Here is a 15,197-nt window from a genome sequence, read left to right as displayed (position 1 = left end):
AATCCTGCCCTCTTGTGCATCTGAAAAGAGGTAAGGGATCAGTCTAAGACAGATTTTAAGAATTTATTTTAGTTGACTATAAAGAGACTGTTAGTATGCAGTAATGACACAACTTTAAGCTGATACACAAATACTGACACTAATTTATTGTTGTTTGATCAATTAATTATTCAAATTTATGTCAGGACCCAAGATCCTAACAGAATTCAATATAATCTCTATTTCGAAATCAACATTTGACTGTAAACAGTTAATTCAAAAGCTCCGAGCAAATTTAGGTTCAAGCGAGGGCTCTACTCTCAGAGACACTGAACAATTAATACTGGGAAACTCATCTGAGATGGCTGGTTGATTGTAACCATAGAAAGCAAGTTATGGTCAGGTTTAGGGTATCTTCCAGTAGTCTGCTGAGTCATTAGAGACCACAAAATTTCCCTGAGGCAAAACTTTATATTGAATGCATAGTGACGAAATAGGAAAATACCTCAGAAACAAGCCATTAAATGATATACAGCTGTGTTATGTGCTTTTAAAGGCTTTATTTCTGTATAACAGGCATCAGTTGCAGATTATAAACTGCTATGTTTTGTCATTTATAAGCAAATGTTTTAGTTTTGATCAGCAATCTTTGAATTTTAGAGCTGAACGTTTAACATTTTAGGCACAGCAGTTACAAGTTTATAACAATCTCTTCATGACTCGGTTTTGTTGTGTTCTTAAAACTGTTTGCACATTAGAAGCATATGAGCAGTGGAGCATTTTGTTTGCGTGTCTTTTTAGTATGTGCGTGTACAAGTCCAATTCATTTAGTTGGGGTGTAAAAAAAAATTCTTATTTTGCTTCTACACCCAAAACCACTGCAACTAAATTTCACAATTTGTCTTTTATGTGGTGGTGCTAAAGGATTTGTGGTATATTATAACACCTTGCATTCTCAAACTCCTGAACATCTGTCCATGGTGATAGATCCTCTAACCCAAAGTTGTACTAATGGGTTACAAGTTATAAGAATGAGGATCTGCATGAAGGGTTTTTTCTGGATGTTGTGCTGATCTTACACATTATAGATTTATTACACAAGGCCACCTGAGAAGTTGTCCTCGTAAAGTATTCGGTGAAGGGCAAGCACTTCCAAAAATTTGCACATGATTAGATGAATCAATTGTCAATCGGTCTTTTGAGAGCAAACTTAAACCAATCAGATCAATGACTGTTACCAGTAGCGCAACTTCTTTTCAACTGAAAACAGAACACTGTAGTTCTGTTGTGAAGCCATATATTACTATTTCAAAATGAATAATACTTCTGATCTGACTGATACTCAAGAAGCTTCTAGATGAACGTGTTTAGGATAAGATATCGTTTACAGTCATAACATGTAAAATTCTCCCAGTTTTGGATGCTTACTGATCCAGCTTACGGTCAAGATAGATTCTTTTGATCATTGTCTCATGAATTTCATTAGAATCCAGCTGTCTAGCAAGGTGAGTCCAGTGCCATTCCTGTGTCTGATTTTCTGCCAGATCATCTGCTCTATGCAGTTTCCCACAGCTTCTTAATTGAGCAGAACAGATTGCTGATTCATATATGCACAGAGGAGAACATGCAAAGGAGACCTTCTTACTGTGAGATGACAGTGTTCATCCTGAAATCTTCAGCTAGCAGTTGATTAACTCAATTTAGCTTTGCAAATGTAAAGCCGTCAGAGATCTGTTCAAAGGTAACAAAATCAACCTATTTTCACCTCCAAAGTTAAGTTTTTACCAAACTATATCTGTAGAAGCAACAAAGAAGCGTCACAATTTTGAAAAAGAAAACACTAAATGTAAACGATTTCTTTCGGTTTAGGCCGTGTCCATGTGCAACACCGATTTAAATTAGTTTGCATGAATGTGGTCCTGCAAGTCTGGTGCATGAATTTGAGTATGTGCGTGTGTGTGACTGATAGGGAACCGGAGTGACTGGTGGGTGTACCAGGGTGTGACCACAATGACTCAGTCACCAGCAATGTTCGTCTTCAAGGTAAATGAGTCATAACCTCCCTTCGTAGGGAGGTGTCTCTTTCCACGGGATATTTGCTTCTGCAAACATGTGCCTTACCTTCATTACAAATATTGGAGCCAGAACATTTTGAAAGACACATACCAGAGTTTATTACAAAACTGTTGCATGAATTTTTGCAGGACATTATGATTTATGATTCAAACAGTCTTTCTGTCTTTTTTTTCCATTGTCATTTATAAACGACAGCTGCAAACTTATTTCAGACAGTGCATTCCTATGCATAAGTAAAAGATCATACCAGTTAATGCAGAACTACTAACAAGCCGCTGTCTTCTTTTCATAAGCCAAAAAAAACGAGTGGAAATCAGCCACATTTACGTGCATCATCATTTATGCCCAAATTATCTTTTTAAATATATATTTTTATATATATATATATATATATATATATATATATATATATATAGCTTGAACCAACTCTACACTGTGAATGAGCATTCATTTTTCAACTTAACATAGAAAAAAATACATTCTAGAGCTGTTTCTTGGCCATCGTGCAGAAAAATATCAGAACTACTGACTCATTGTTTTTCTTTTGAGAGAAATTAACACTTTAGCTTGTGACATTTTCCTCCATTTTTCCAGCTATTTATTTCACCTGCTTGGTCAACTCTGCTGTGTACAAATGAAATGGAATTGCAAGCAGAAAGTTCAACACAGCTATTGCCACTATAGAGTATTTGTTGTTGTTAAAGAGTTCACATCTATCCTGAATACATTTTACCTGAAGGGGGATGAAACAATACTGATACAGATATTGAACTGTAATCCATTGTTCTATTTTACTGTTGAGCAGATATGCATTATAGTCTGATGTCCAAAGCGCTGACTGAAAACAATTTGTATTTGTTTGCAATTGAACCTCGTTTAGAGGAGGATGTGTGTTTCAACACGTTGGCCCGCTGTTGCTGCAGTGACTAAATGAGCTACTTGTTGAGTGTACCACAATGACGTTCTGAGAAACGCAGGAACAGACCAAACAAAGAAACACATGGAGCAGACCTGGTTTTCTAGGGGTGTCATTTGGCAAGAGGTCACAAAGGAGGTTAATATGATCGATGAGCTGATGGTTTCTCTTTGTCTCTAATAGGCGGAGGGAAGGAGGAGACCAAGAACCAGAAGAGAACAGATTGTTCACAGAAAAAAACGTTTAAGGAACATAGCATGTTTTAATCTCTTCAGATCAAATAGAAATTTGAATCGTTCTTATTTATTGCTTAAACTTTGATGATACGGCAAGCATTGTGTAGTTTTTCAGTATTTAAAAAGAGGTTGATTAATCTTTGGACATATACTAGGAAACAGTGTCTGAGCTTTAGGCTTGAGGTGGGGGTTGACTCTTAATCAACCCATTTCCAAAGAGAAGTAACTCTACAAACTCATCATCGTTGAGTTGTTGTGGAACCGATGATATGATATTTTCAGTCTAATAGGGGTGACTGAAAATGATAAGATTCAGGCTCAGAGCAGTCACAGGCCTACTGTCCATATAACCATATAACAATCTGTATTTCGCTGTGGGGTTTGAATCATGTCACACCTGCCTGTCATCCAATGTGCTCTAAAAAAGAAAAGAAAAGCATAATGATGGTTTCCTTAAAAATAGAAATGCAACCAAAAGAATGTGAGGCAATACAGATAAGACAGATATTTAAAGGTAAAGACCAAAGAACTATAAGCATTTATATGGGCCACAAATTATATATTGGGCAGAGAGTGCTCTCCAGGTGTTGCTCATACAAAACTCTTCTAATATCTTTATTGTCCGTTTTGTATGTACCTGCTAGTTTCACAACAGTTTTTAATTAATTTTCGCTATAACTGAGAGACAACTATGATTATAGTGTCTTTAACCCTTACAGACCCGGAGGAGATAGCTGTTTCAAACACATATGGCAAGCAGGTTCAGAAGGATACGCTATTAGGGTTTTTGACTTTGCTTATGCTACTTTGCTGCTCAGACTTAAGACAAGTTAATGAATATTTGACTTTACATGGAATGGCATTTTCTCTCTATAATCAATCAATTTCTCACAATAATCAATCCCAATGTCCAACTTTTGGCACTTACTTATAGGGAATCTCATTTCCCTTCATGAAGACACGTAAGTATCTCTGTCAATTGTAAATGCACAACTAGTTTGGCCTGCTGAGCTAGCATGCAGCTAGCTTAAATTAGTTACATTGTTGTTTAGCTACCTGTCAGTATTTTGTACATAGAGAAGTGAAAATGTGCCACTATTTCACACTGCCCAGTTCTCCATGTTTTGATGGGCTCCACAGAACAATAAAGGTCAAGTGTTTACGGTCTGACAGGTTGTTAATGCTCTCGCACACTGAGTAGCAGCCCTGTGAAATCTGTTGCTTGCAGAGATGATGTGTTAACTCCTTTTTACGTAGCATACACAATGCATTGTGTTCTCTTCTTCCCTGTGAGACAGCTTTACTCAATTAAAATGATTTGTGCCTGGTCTTGAAAATATTTTTATTTGACGTAATGTTTTATTGATCCATGATACAATAAACCTTGATATAACAGCAAACAGTCAGACCTCAAAATGCCATATTATGTCTTTAAGTCTTTCATGTTTTCTATATGGAAAGTGTCCAAATGAGCAGAGTTATTCCAGGACACTAAGATGATTCCCTTGCGACTGTATGTGAACTGCAGAGCTAAAACAGAACAACACTTTCATTCTCTTACTCTGGGTTTGGTTTAACTCCCTTAAACTTTAAAAATAGCCTACATGAATTAGGCTGTTCTGAATGAAAAAGAAAATCATGCTTGAAAAATGTTATAGATGAATAAATGATTCATACATTTCTATTTTTAAGATAATCTAATCTTCTCAGTTCTTTTATTAATCGGCATTTTGGTACATCTTTCTGGTTGCTGCTTTGACACCTATGACCCAACTTATCATGGATCCACTATCTTCTAACATATCATCATACTCTTAATGTCAAATGTATCATACATTTACTTAAGGTATGTTATATTTATTCATATTAAACCAATTTTTACTGACCTGTTTTCCTTTACTTTGTCAAAATGTCAAAATTAACAGACAGGATCCATCTGTTGTCATATAACTTATGAAGGAAAACAATATTTTATTGATCAGTTTATAATAAAAACTCTATCTCTATTCAACAGTGTTTGTTGCTTTACTTAAAATATTTTTTGGGATCATGCTATATGAATTTAATAAAAGGCCAGATGTGTATATGTGTACATAATAATAATTCATATAAGAATATATATACAGTATACAGGGCTGTCAAAATTAGCTTATTTATTATGATCTCTATTCCTCTTAACGCTAATTTTTTTTTTTACATTTTTTCTATGTGCTGGTGAATAAGGAGGTATGAAGCTTGATTTTGTAGATGACAAGCTAAACTGGATTTTTTAAAAAATGAGCCTTTTGAATGGCAAGTTCATCTTTGAAACTCAGATTGTTCTCTTGACAAAACCAAAGTTATCTGCCGTCACGGTCGATGTGAACTGAGTTATCACTGGTCTGGTGATCCCCACTGTGTCATGCCAAAAGCAGATAAATTTGACTTCTTTGCAACATGTTTGCAATTTTTTTTCAATCGTTGCAACAATAAATAATAATAATAATAAATAAATAATATTATATGCTTTTGCATAAAGCAAGCATTTAGAACATATATAAAAAGTGTGACTATTTTTCAAATAAACATGAGTTAACTATGGACAACCATGCAATTAATCACGTTTCAGTATTTAAATCAATTGACAGCCCTAATTTAAATTAATTTCTATATATAAACACACGCGTATGTATGTATGTATGTAAAGTGAGATATTAATCACTGGTAATCAAACATCAGAACTGTGCTTAAGACTTTTTTTTAATATTCTCAACAATCATGACTCAAGAGCATTATCTATAATTATATATAATGAACCATAATGATGCAGCAATTTTCTTAATCTGCTCTTGTTAAATGAGAATTTCTTTTTTTGTTCATTCTTTAAAAAGGTTTCGAATGACCTTTAGTATTACCTTTAATTTTTCTTTTTATAATAAACCTGGACTGAAAAAAAAAAAAACATGATACCATATCATGTCACAGACACTTGATACTCAAAATACATTAATACAGTTTACACACCAAAAAGAACATCTGTCGGCTTACGATCAGCATCATCTGACAGTCGACCCTGCACTGAGAGCACCACATTTAGTATGTTGTATGAAGACTACAGCATATCAAGTTTTCATGTAGGGCTAATTATGAAGATAACACTGTTGGATTACACAACAGTAAAACAATGGAAACATTTAACAATTGTGGTTTCATACATAAGTCAACATTCCTGCTGCTCAACAAATTAGCAAACAAAGACCAACAGGTGGGGAAATTACTCAGACATGTTATTGCATGGGTATGTAATGTGACCGGAGGGTGAGGTGAAAGACATTACACCTGAACTAATAAGTGTATCACTTTATCAATTTACACTGAAAACAGGGATTCTTTGTGGTGGAAAGCACGGGGAAAGCAGACAGAAGTGACAACATTCCATAATTTCAAATACACGTTCCTTCATACTAGCTGCAGATATAATCTGTGTGCTTTTTATTGTTACAGTTGAGTGGACTAGATATTCTGTATGTATGTGAAATGAACATAAAATAAATAGCAAAACACACAATAGCGAGTGAATCCAGGATACTTGTGTGTTTTTGTCTCGCACTAACACAAATGCAGACACACTGGCTTGAACTGTGCTTAGACAGGCATGTTTGTACCAGACTGAGAGGCTGCATTTTAAGTGTCTTGGCACCGTCACTAATAATACCTGCTTTGCTCCAGGTGCCTTTGCATACTCTCTTTTACACGCAGGCACACACACATTATATATTTGCAGTCAGTGAGACACATCCTTAGTGCTGTTTGACAGTTGGATGGCAGGTAGGAGGGCAGGTAGAGGTCACCTGGCTTATTATCCAAGGACTCAGGTCAGCTGGTCCAGTCCAGAGTCCAGACTAAACATGGAGAAGCAGCATTTAGCTGTTATGCTGCAAACAAGTGGAACAAACTGCCAGTGGAGATTAAACTTTCACCAAATGTAGAAATTTTTAAATCCAGGTTAAAGACATTTCTTTTCTCATGTGTCTATGCATGAAATATCTTTAAACTTTTCTAGACTGTTGCCTGTTTTTAAATTCATTTAAATGATTTTATTTGTTTCTCTTTATATTCTTTTGTGTATTTTTAATGATTCTTGCATTCCCTGCTGCAATGCTTTTATTTTATGTAAAGCACTTTGAACTGTTTGTACATGAAATGTGCTATATAAATAAATTTGATTTGATTTGATTTATTGAAATTAGCCCAGAAAAGAACTGTACAAAGCAAGTATTAATGTCTTGTTACTGCACTGTGTTGTTTTCTATTTTGTCCTACAAGTTTGATACGTCTCCACCTTTTGATCTGTGTGAGCATGAATGTGTAAAGATCTATTGAGAACCATAAAGTTTTAAGCCAATGCAAATCAAGACTATTGGTATCTTCCTCACAATGTCTTACATACATACAGGTGTCTAACATTTTATTCACATTACAAAATGGGCAGAAAGTAATATACACAACAATTCTTAGAGAATTAGGAAGTTTAGACTAAGTAGCCCACCAGAGATTATGCCAGTGGTACCCAATAACTTTGGTCCTGTTAGAATAATCAGATATTTTTCCTTATTCCACAAAGCATGAATGTATATATCTAATATTGTTTGTGCATGAATGTATAAATGAAACAAAGTATTGCCTGTATTTTCAGTTGATTGGTAGTTCAGTTTAATATTTTAGAAAAGCTCCTTAAACACACAGTACGTGATTTAAGCCCATAAAAGTGTCTCAGTCTAAACAAATACTGAAGGATCACCCCCCTGGTTATAAAAATCAAACTGAAAGCAATAGGTGGAATTCATTTTGACAGATAATAATGTTCCATTTTAACATGTATTTTCATGTTAAATTTCAATTTAACACAATGTTGATAAAGCCAACACTTTGTGGTCCATCAGTCATGGGGCAGCCTAACATTACCATAACCATTAGCTTATTAACTGAAACTACCAGCTTATCTCTGTAATAAGATGGATCTAAATTAAATTAATGAAATGAATCAATTAATTAACTCTCTATTTGAATAATGTGTTGCAATATGACAAGTGACAACAAAAGGTGTGGGGCAAAAACAATGTTTTATTGATATCACCTAGTAAAAGTTTGTTACCAGCAGGGTCAAAAAGGGTATGACAGCAAATATATACGAAACAAAATGGCTGGGATGCCGTGTAAAGGGTAATTAAACACAGAAAGCAACAATAAACTATCATTTAAACCCAATAGTTTTGGAAAATCTCTCAAGCACAATGTATGTGAAGGTTAAAACTGAGAAAAATAGATATTTTCATGTACTTGTTCCTTTTGATTTGAGGTCAGCAATTAAAGGGGGAAACGCTCAATAAAGTTGGAACAGGACTATATTGCCAAAAAAAGTAAATAAATAAATAAAGATATATTACAGCTAATTTGTTTAATTGACAACAGGTCAGTAATGTAGTTGGATAAAAAAAACAAGCTAAAGAGCTAACAATCCACTCATTCACAATATATCTCACATTTTAAGAATATGTTAATAATTATTAACGATGAGGCTGTTGCTGCATTAGGATCAATACAAAATATGGAAGTCTTTTATTTCAATGATCTGAAGAGATAATCAATTAAACAGTTTATAAAAAAAATAGCTAAATAAGCATTCCTGGCCAACCAGAAAATGTATTTTTCAGGGATGTCCTTATTGAATTTAGGAAGACAAAAGCACATTCTGCATCTGCTACAGCAACATGGCTGTGTGTGGTAAAACAGGCTGCCTGTAGCCCAGACCTTACTCCCACTGAAAAACAAATGGTGCATATGCGCTTTAGTTTAGGGAAAGAAATGAACTGGTAAGCATTTGAGAGGATACGAAAGCAAGGATGGGAAAATATTTTACTTTTAAAACTACAGTCACTGCTTCCTCACTTGTTAAACACTGTCATTAGAGAAAAGAGTGCAGGCAACAAATGGACAGTTGGACACGCACCTGTTCCAGCAGTTTTGAAATGTATTTTCTGCCGTCAAATGAAAAATTAGCACATATTTTTAAGAGAACATGTAATAGCTCAGCGTCAGGGTTTTATATCTATGTACACTTTTAATTCAGTAAAAGGTTTAAAGGTTGTGCAATTCACTGTATTTTGGTGTTTTGTTTCTTTTATTCATGTCACACAACTTGAAATTTGAACCTGTCAAGCACTTTTCAGACATACACTGCTTCCCATTAATCTGATGGTAACATAACGTTATCGTTATCACTTTGTGACTTTCTATACTTCTGTCGTCAATGGGCTTAAATATTTTATTTTTAAGACTTTTTAAGGTGTACTGTTCTGTACTGTAACTGTTATGTTACAGCTTGAGAGACTGCAGTAATTCTCCAAACTTCAGATACTTACAAAATTTATATTTTGAACCAGCCATTTTCTTATTTAATAACTCATGAGTTTCATTAAAATACGTTATTCTGATCTTAGAAAAAACACAATGCACAAAGTTTGAGATGGCTTTAAGCATATATGTTTCACCTCAGTGCAGAGAAGATGAAGACCACGAGAACAAAATTAAAACGGTGTATCCTAGCTGAAGTTTCATCAACGTCCATGCTGAAGTAATAAGAATCAGAGGTGTATTACTGAGCCAGCACAGCTATAAGGGATTCATTGCATGTTCTGCAGACTGGCTACTATCAGAGGTAATTATTTCTGTTTTTGTTACACTGCTTCAAACTGGATATTCTGAATATTTGAAGTATAATAAAATTCACAGTAATGTTGTGTACTCATATCTTGGTTAGGGCACTCTTGAGAGAAACATCCTATACAAGTATCCCAAACATTCTTGTCTCTTTAATTACTATATTTTGCAGTGACTGTGCTGCTATTTATACTATAAAGATATAATTTTGTGTCAGTTGTGTGCAAAACTTTATGGAGACTTAGTTTCGGTGAGTAATTAGTAATTATCAGATGTCTCACAGATTTAGAATAACACTGCAGGAAATATGCAGTCTACTGTTAAATTGCCTATACAGAAGAGAGTCAATGGTCTGTATAGTTTCTGTAATCAAATTGACATTAACCCTTTACATGCAGCCGTGCACCACTCGGTGTGGCCCCACCCTGTTGACTGTGCATTTGTGCTGCAGAGAGAAGAGTGATTTCAAAAAGATTGTTTAAAGGTCAAACAAAACTGGAAAATGAATACTGCACTAGAGTCTATACATCACAGACACACACATGTGAAAACATACAATACCAAGTTGTGTTTATGTGATCATTGCTCCGTTTATTTTTAGACCACAGGCAGGATATTGGGTTTCATTAAATGTCCCAGGCCTCTTTTTACCCTTTACCCTCCTTCTCCTCCTAACCCCCATTTCTTTGGCTTTCTCTCAAAAACACGTTCACACACACACACTCAATCCCATGGGCAAGTTGGTGGTGTTGGTGTCGGTGTGGTTTCCTGCTTATGTTGTGACGTGAGATAATTCTCCTTGCATGTAAAAAAGGCCTCTTTGTGAGGCCTGTATCACCGTCTGCCTTTCCCTTCTTTCCATTGCTGACAATGATTTTCCCCTGCAAACCTCAGCTGACAGTTTTGTGTGCTGGGCTGTTGTCGTCATTCCTAATCTTGCAATGTGAAGAAGAAAGAAAGAAAGAAAAGAGTAACAACAGTAGGTTTAGATTTCAGCAGCTGCACCTTTCATAGCTCAAAGGGTTCACTCACTGAAAGCTGTTTAAAAAATTTGAGCTGAGGCTTTTTTCGTCAGCCCTTGTTTGTATCTCTTCCGTGTAAGTCTGTGAATTTCTATTTATGGTGCGACCATAAAGCTGTTTCTAACTCCACATGACAAAGAAAATTTCCTGGAATATAGCAACCTTTCAGTTGAGTCCAGTTGTTCCATCACACATCCAAGGCCAACCACCAATGGGCCCAACAGATTGTCTGATGAGGTTTTGAGGGCCAGGGCAGTTGCATTGGTGTCAACCACTTTACTTGTATTTGTGTTGCAGTTTGAGTAATTGTAATTTTTCTGTCTTCACAAACAGATTTGATATGCATGCACTGTATTTTTTTTTTTTTTTTTTGTCCAAAGAGCATGCTCCATTGCCAAGATTGCCTCATTTTTGCAGTTTTTTTTCTCACAGCTTACTTGCAGCTTTGCAACTAAAATGTTTCCCTGAGTGACCCTGATGCTCTGTCTCCCTCTTCAGGAGTGCTTGTTGACTCTCAGGAGATTATGCACTGATATTCGCCTCACATGTATTTCTGATAGATTATACTTTTTTTTTTGTATTTTTGTTTGATTCACAGCTGCATCCCCGTCATCTGTTGAAGATGTCAGGGGCTGCAGTGGCGAAAAATATATAACTCACTGGTATCCCATTAAAAAAAAAAAGCTGTGGAAAATATCGTATCATTAAATGAGTGCTGCACTAAAGTCAAAGTCACAGAGGGAAAAGTATTACTGGGCAAGCCATGAGATTATGTTCTTACTTTGTAGTTCTCAGTGAGAGAAGACCATGAGAAAAATACTTGTCATAAAGAGGTTTCTTCTTAAAGCTGCAGTCTGCAGGATTTGTTGTTGTCATACGTAAAGTCCTACTTTTTGGCATTTTAAGAGTTTACATGATCTATCAGAACGCTTGAAGTTGAAAACGGTGACCTCCGTAGTCGCAAAATGCAAGAAATGCTTATTTTTTAACCGAAAAATAAAAAGTTATTCAACTTCCTGTCCCGCCCCATCAAAACACATGAGAACTCGTGCACGTCTACGTGCACGCCAGATGCGCGTACACGACTCCTCATTCATCAAACTCACCTGTCATTTGCGATCATGGAAGACACAGTAAGTAGACTAGCCCGTAATGAAGTTCAATAGTCTAGATAAATAAGCGTGGGGATGAGCCTACCTTGTATCGCGCGTGCACAAACGGTGATTGACAGGCAGCAGAGCCCAGCTCGTAAACCTGATTGGTTACCTTTTACCGGTCCGGTCTGCAATTTTGTAAACAAACCTGCTGGCGGGACCTAGCGGGACATATAGGGGACCTAGAGAACTCATTTTTTTTTGTATTGGGGTATTTAATGTACTACTTTCAGAATCCCCGGACAGTTCCAGGCATTATGCTTGAAAAAGAGTTGCAGACTGCAGCTTTAATGGGCAAATCAAACCTTTCATCTTGTCTTCCTTTGAACACTTTAGGCTGTCTTTTCAAGATGGTGAAAGTGAGAGTTTGAAATGTGATTAATTGCCCCTGTTGCCCCCAGTGAGTGATTACTTGCCTGATGAAATGAATCTTTGAAGGATTTAGGCAACAGTACATCTCTGCTCAACAGCAGGCAGTGATAGAAAAATAATGGCTGTGTTACGGTGAGACTGAAATTAATTATTACACTCTATCACACCTCCTGTTTACTGTCAAGTGGAAATGCTTTAAATAGGATGGTAAATAGCAGCCCACGGCATCCATTCAGACCATTTTCCATCACCATTGAACATTTTCCAATTTGATGATTGATTTCCTGTGGGAGCTACACATTCAGCCAGGTGAAATTATTAATCATATAAAACAGTTTATCTCATATCAATCTGATCCCTTGACAGAGTATGAAACTCTTACACTGGTGCACAAGGCTAACGACTGCAGTTTCAGAGTAATGGTACAGAAATTGTTCAGTTCATATATTCCCCTGCACTGTTCCCTGCACAGATGCAGCTCAAGTTTCAATTTGTCAGAACTTCAGTTGTGTTACTTCTTCATGCAGTATGTGCTCCTACCTGGTGATGTCCATTTTTCATGTCTTGCCAATGTTCAATTGGTCACAAATGCTTATAAAAGGAAGGGGCGGAAATGGTAGAGGGTGCTACTCCACAGACCTTTATACAAGTAATTGCTAGTCAAGGCTATTTTCTACTTTCACCTGCACATTATTTCTTTTCTACTTCGCCCTCAGAAGCAAAATGTACATGTTTTGCTCTAGATGTTACAAAAAGTACATGGTTTCCCAGTTGCAAAAACCAACAAGCATTCAGTTTGCAGAATTGTAGCAGCAGTAAGTAGTATCAAATATGTCTAGCGATCCAGGGTTTAATCATCCGCTTTCACCCACAGCCAACTTTGCTTATAGGACGGGGTAAGGGATTAGTGGGCATGGCTTCTAAGTTAAAATGGTAGATGATTTGGATGTGGGTGGAGTTGGAGCTCCACCTTCTCACAGGTTACAGTAAGAGGCTACTTGGTAATACAGAAGAAGGATATTTGAAAAATAAAAAAGTTGAATTTTAGATAAATTTTTAGGCTAGACTCTGCTTTAACACAAGCCGTGATCTTTTCATAACCTTATACGAGACATCTCATGCCTACCTCAGCTTTCGTTTTTGTCATATGTAAAACAATAACTAAACAGTGAGTAAAAGTGCAAGGACACAGTGAGTAAATGCAAAGATGATATCCAAGTTTAACAATTGTAATGAAGAGAGGACATCAATCTGCTTTGCAGGTCCTGCTGAGCAAATGTGTCTGGGTCGTTAATCTGGATTTTGTCTTCTTATATTCATAAATGTGTAAACTAGATTTCATAGCAGACCATCCAGTAGTAGTTGGAGTTAGCAGGAATTGTGAAGTGGATCCAAAATGGGTTTCCCAAATGTAAAGACAGAGATCTGTCACTTAAAAGTTCACATTCTTGGCCAAACTTGCCAAGCTTCCATCTGTCTCATACTCCAATATCCTGGCAGACTTCTGCCTTCGTAAGCATAAGTAGCTCCATGCAGTGCACAGCTACCAGCTGTCAATCTCATACCATTCTGCTGGTTTCTACTTCCTATGGGTAATTCTATAAAATCCAGGTATTGTCTCATTGAAAAGGCTCACCACACACAGGCATGTTTGTTGTAACTGAAGCATCAGGGAAGTCTCGTCTCTTTACAAGGACAAAATGTGTTGAGGCAGGAAAGCATACTCTGTTAGCTCCTTTAGGCCACAAAAAACATTGACTCTGTATCCTGAAAGGCTTGAGTTTACGCAACCTGCACTAATATGATAATTAATTGATGCAAGAGCTGCCCTTTGTGCAGAGGCTGAATGAATCTCACCAAATTTGTCAAAGACCCAAAAAAATAAAATAATATAAAGGGAAATAGCTGTTTTGTGTACAAATAATCAGTGCCTATTACTGAACATGTTTGATCGCGTCATCTTCTGCTCAGCTAAATGTTAAGAACTTGTTATTATCCATGACATTTCATTCCATAAACACCTGGATGAACTGGGTGATGCAGGTCTGTGTACTTGCATGCATTTTTCTACAGCCTTTATTTTTTTTGTGCCCAAGTGTCGAGAAAGGTGTTTGTGTATGTGAGACAAAAGAAAAGTAAACACTGTCAATGCTTCACTCATCACATTTGACGGCAGAGAAACCCATTCAGCTGGATGCTGACTTTTGTTTGATTCTTAACAATTAGCCACCCTGCTCTCAGGGGTCCACAGCTGGTGAAATGCAGGAAAAACATATTCATTAATTATAGTGCATTCGTAATGATCTTCCAGTCTTGGGGATGAATATTTAAATGGAAGCAACCTTCATGGAAATACATACAACTGATGGGCTGCTATATGTGAGACTGTTTTAATTGGTTGGCAACTTGAGCAGAAAAGCAGGAGCGGCTTTAACTCGTAGATCCACCTGACAAAAAAAGGGCTACAGACTAAGGCATAACCATAGTTTTAAAGGAATAGTTTGGCATTATAAGAATTTTGCCATTTCTCCAGAGAACAGATGAGAATAAAGATAGCTGTATTATGAGAGTGGTAGCTATTTTTAGTTTAAGAGTTTAAACTACGTCAGTTTAATTTATTGTTCTGAAACTTAACAATATAGGCATCATTTGTGCAACTGCTCTTTAAATGTTAGAAATGTATAATTCTAATAATAGGATAACAATGAATACATATATCATGAGTAATCTGTACATACATTAC

The sequence above is a fragment of the Odontesthes bonariensis genome, chromosome 14, assembly GCF_027942865.1.
Source record: "Odontesthes bonariensis isolate fOdoBon6 chromosome 14, fOdoBon6.hap1, whole genome shotgun sequence".
Lineage (NCBI taxonomy): Eukaryota > Metazoa > Chordata > Actinopteri > Atheriniformes > Atherinopsidae > Odontesthes > Odontesthes bonariensis.
The sequence above is the reverse complement of the archived record's forward strand: the minus strand, read 5'-3'. Positions refer to the sequence as shown.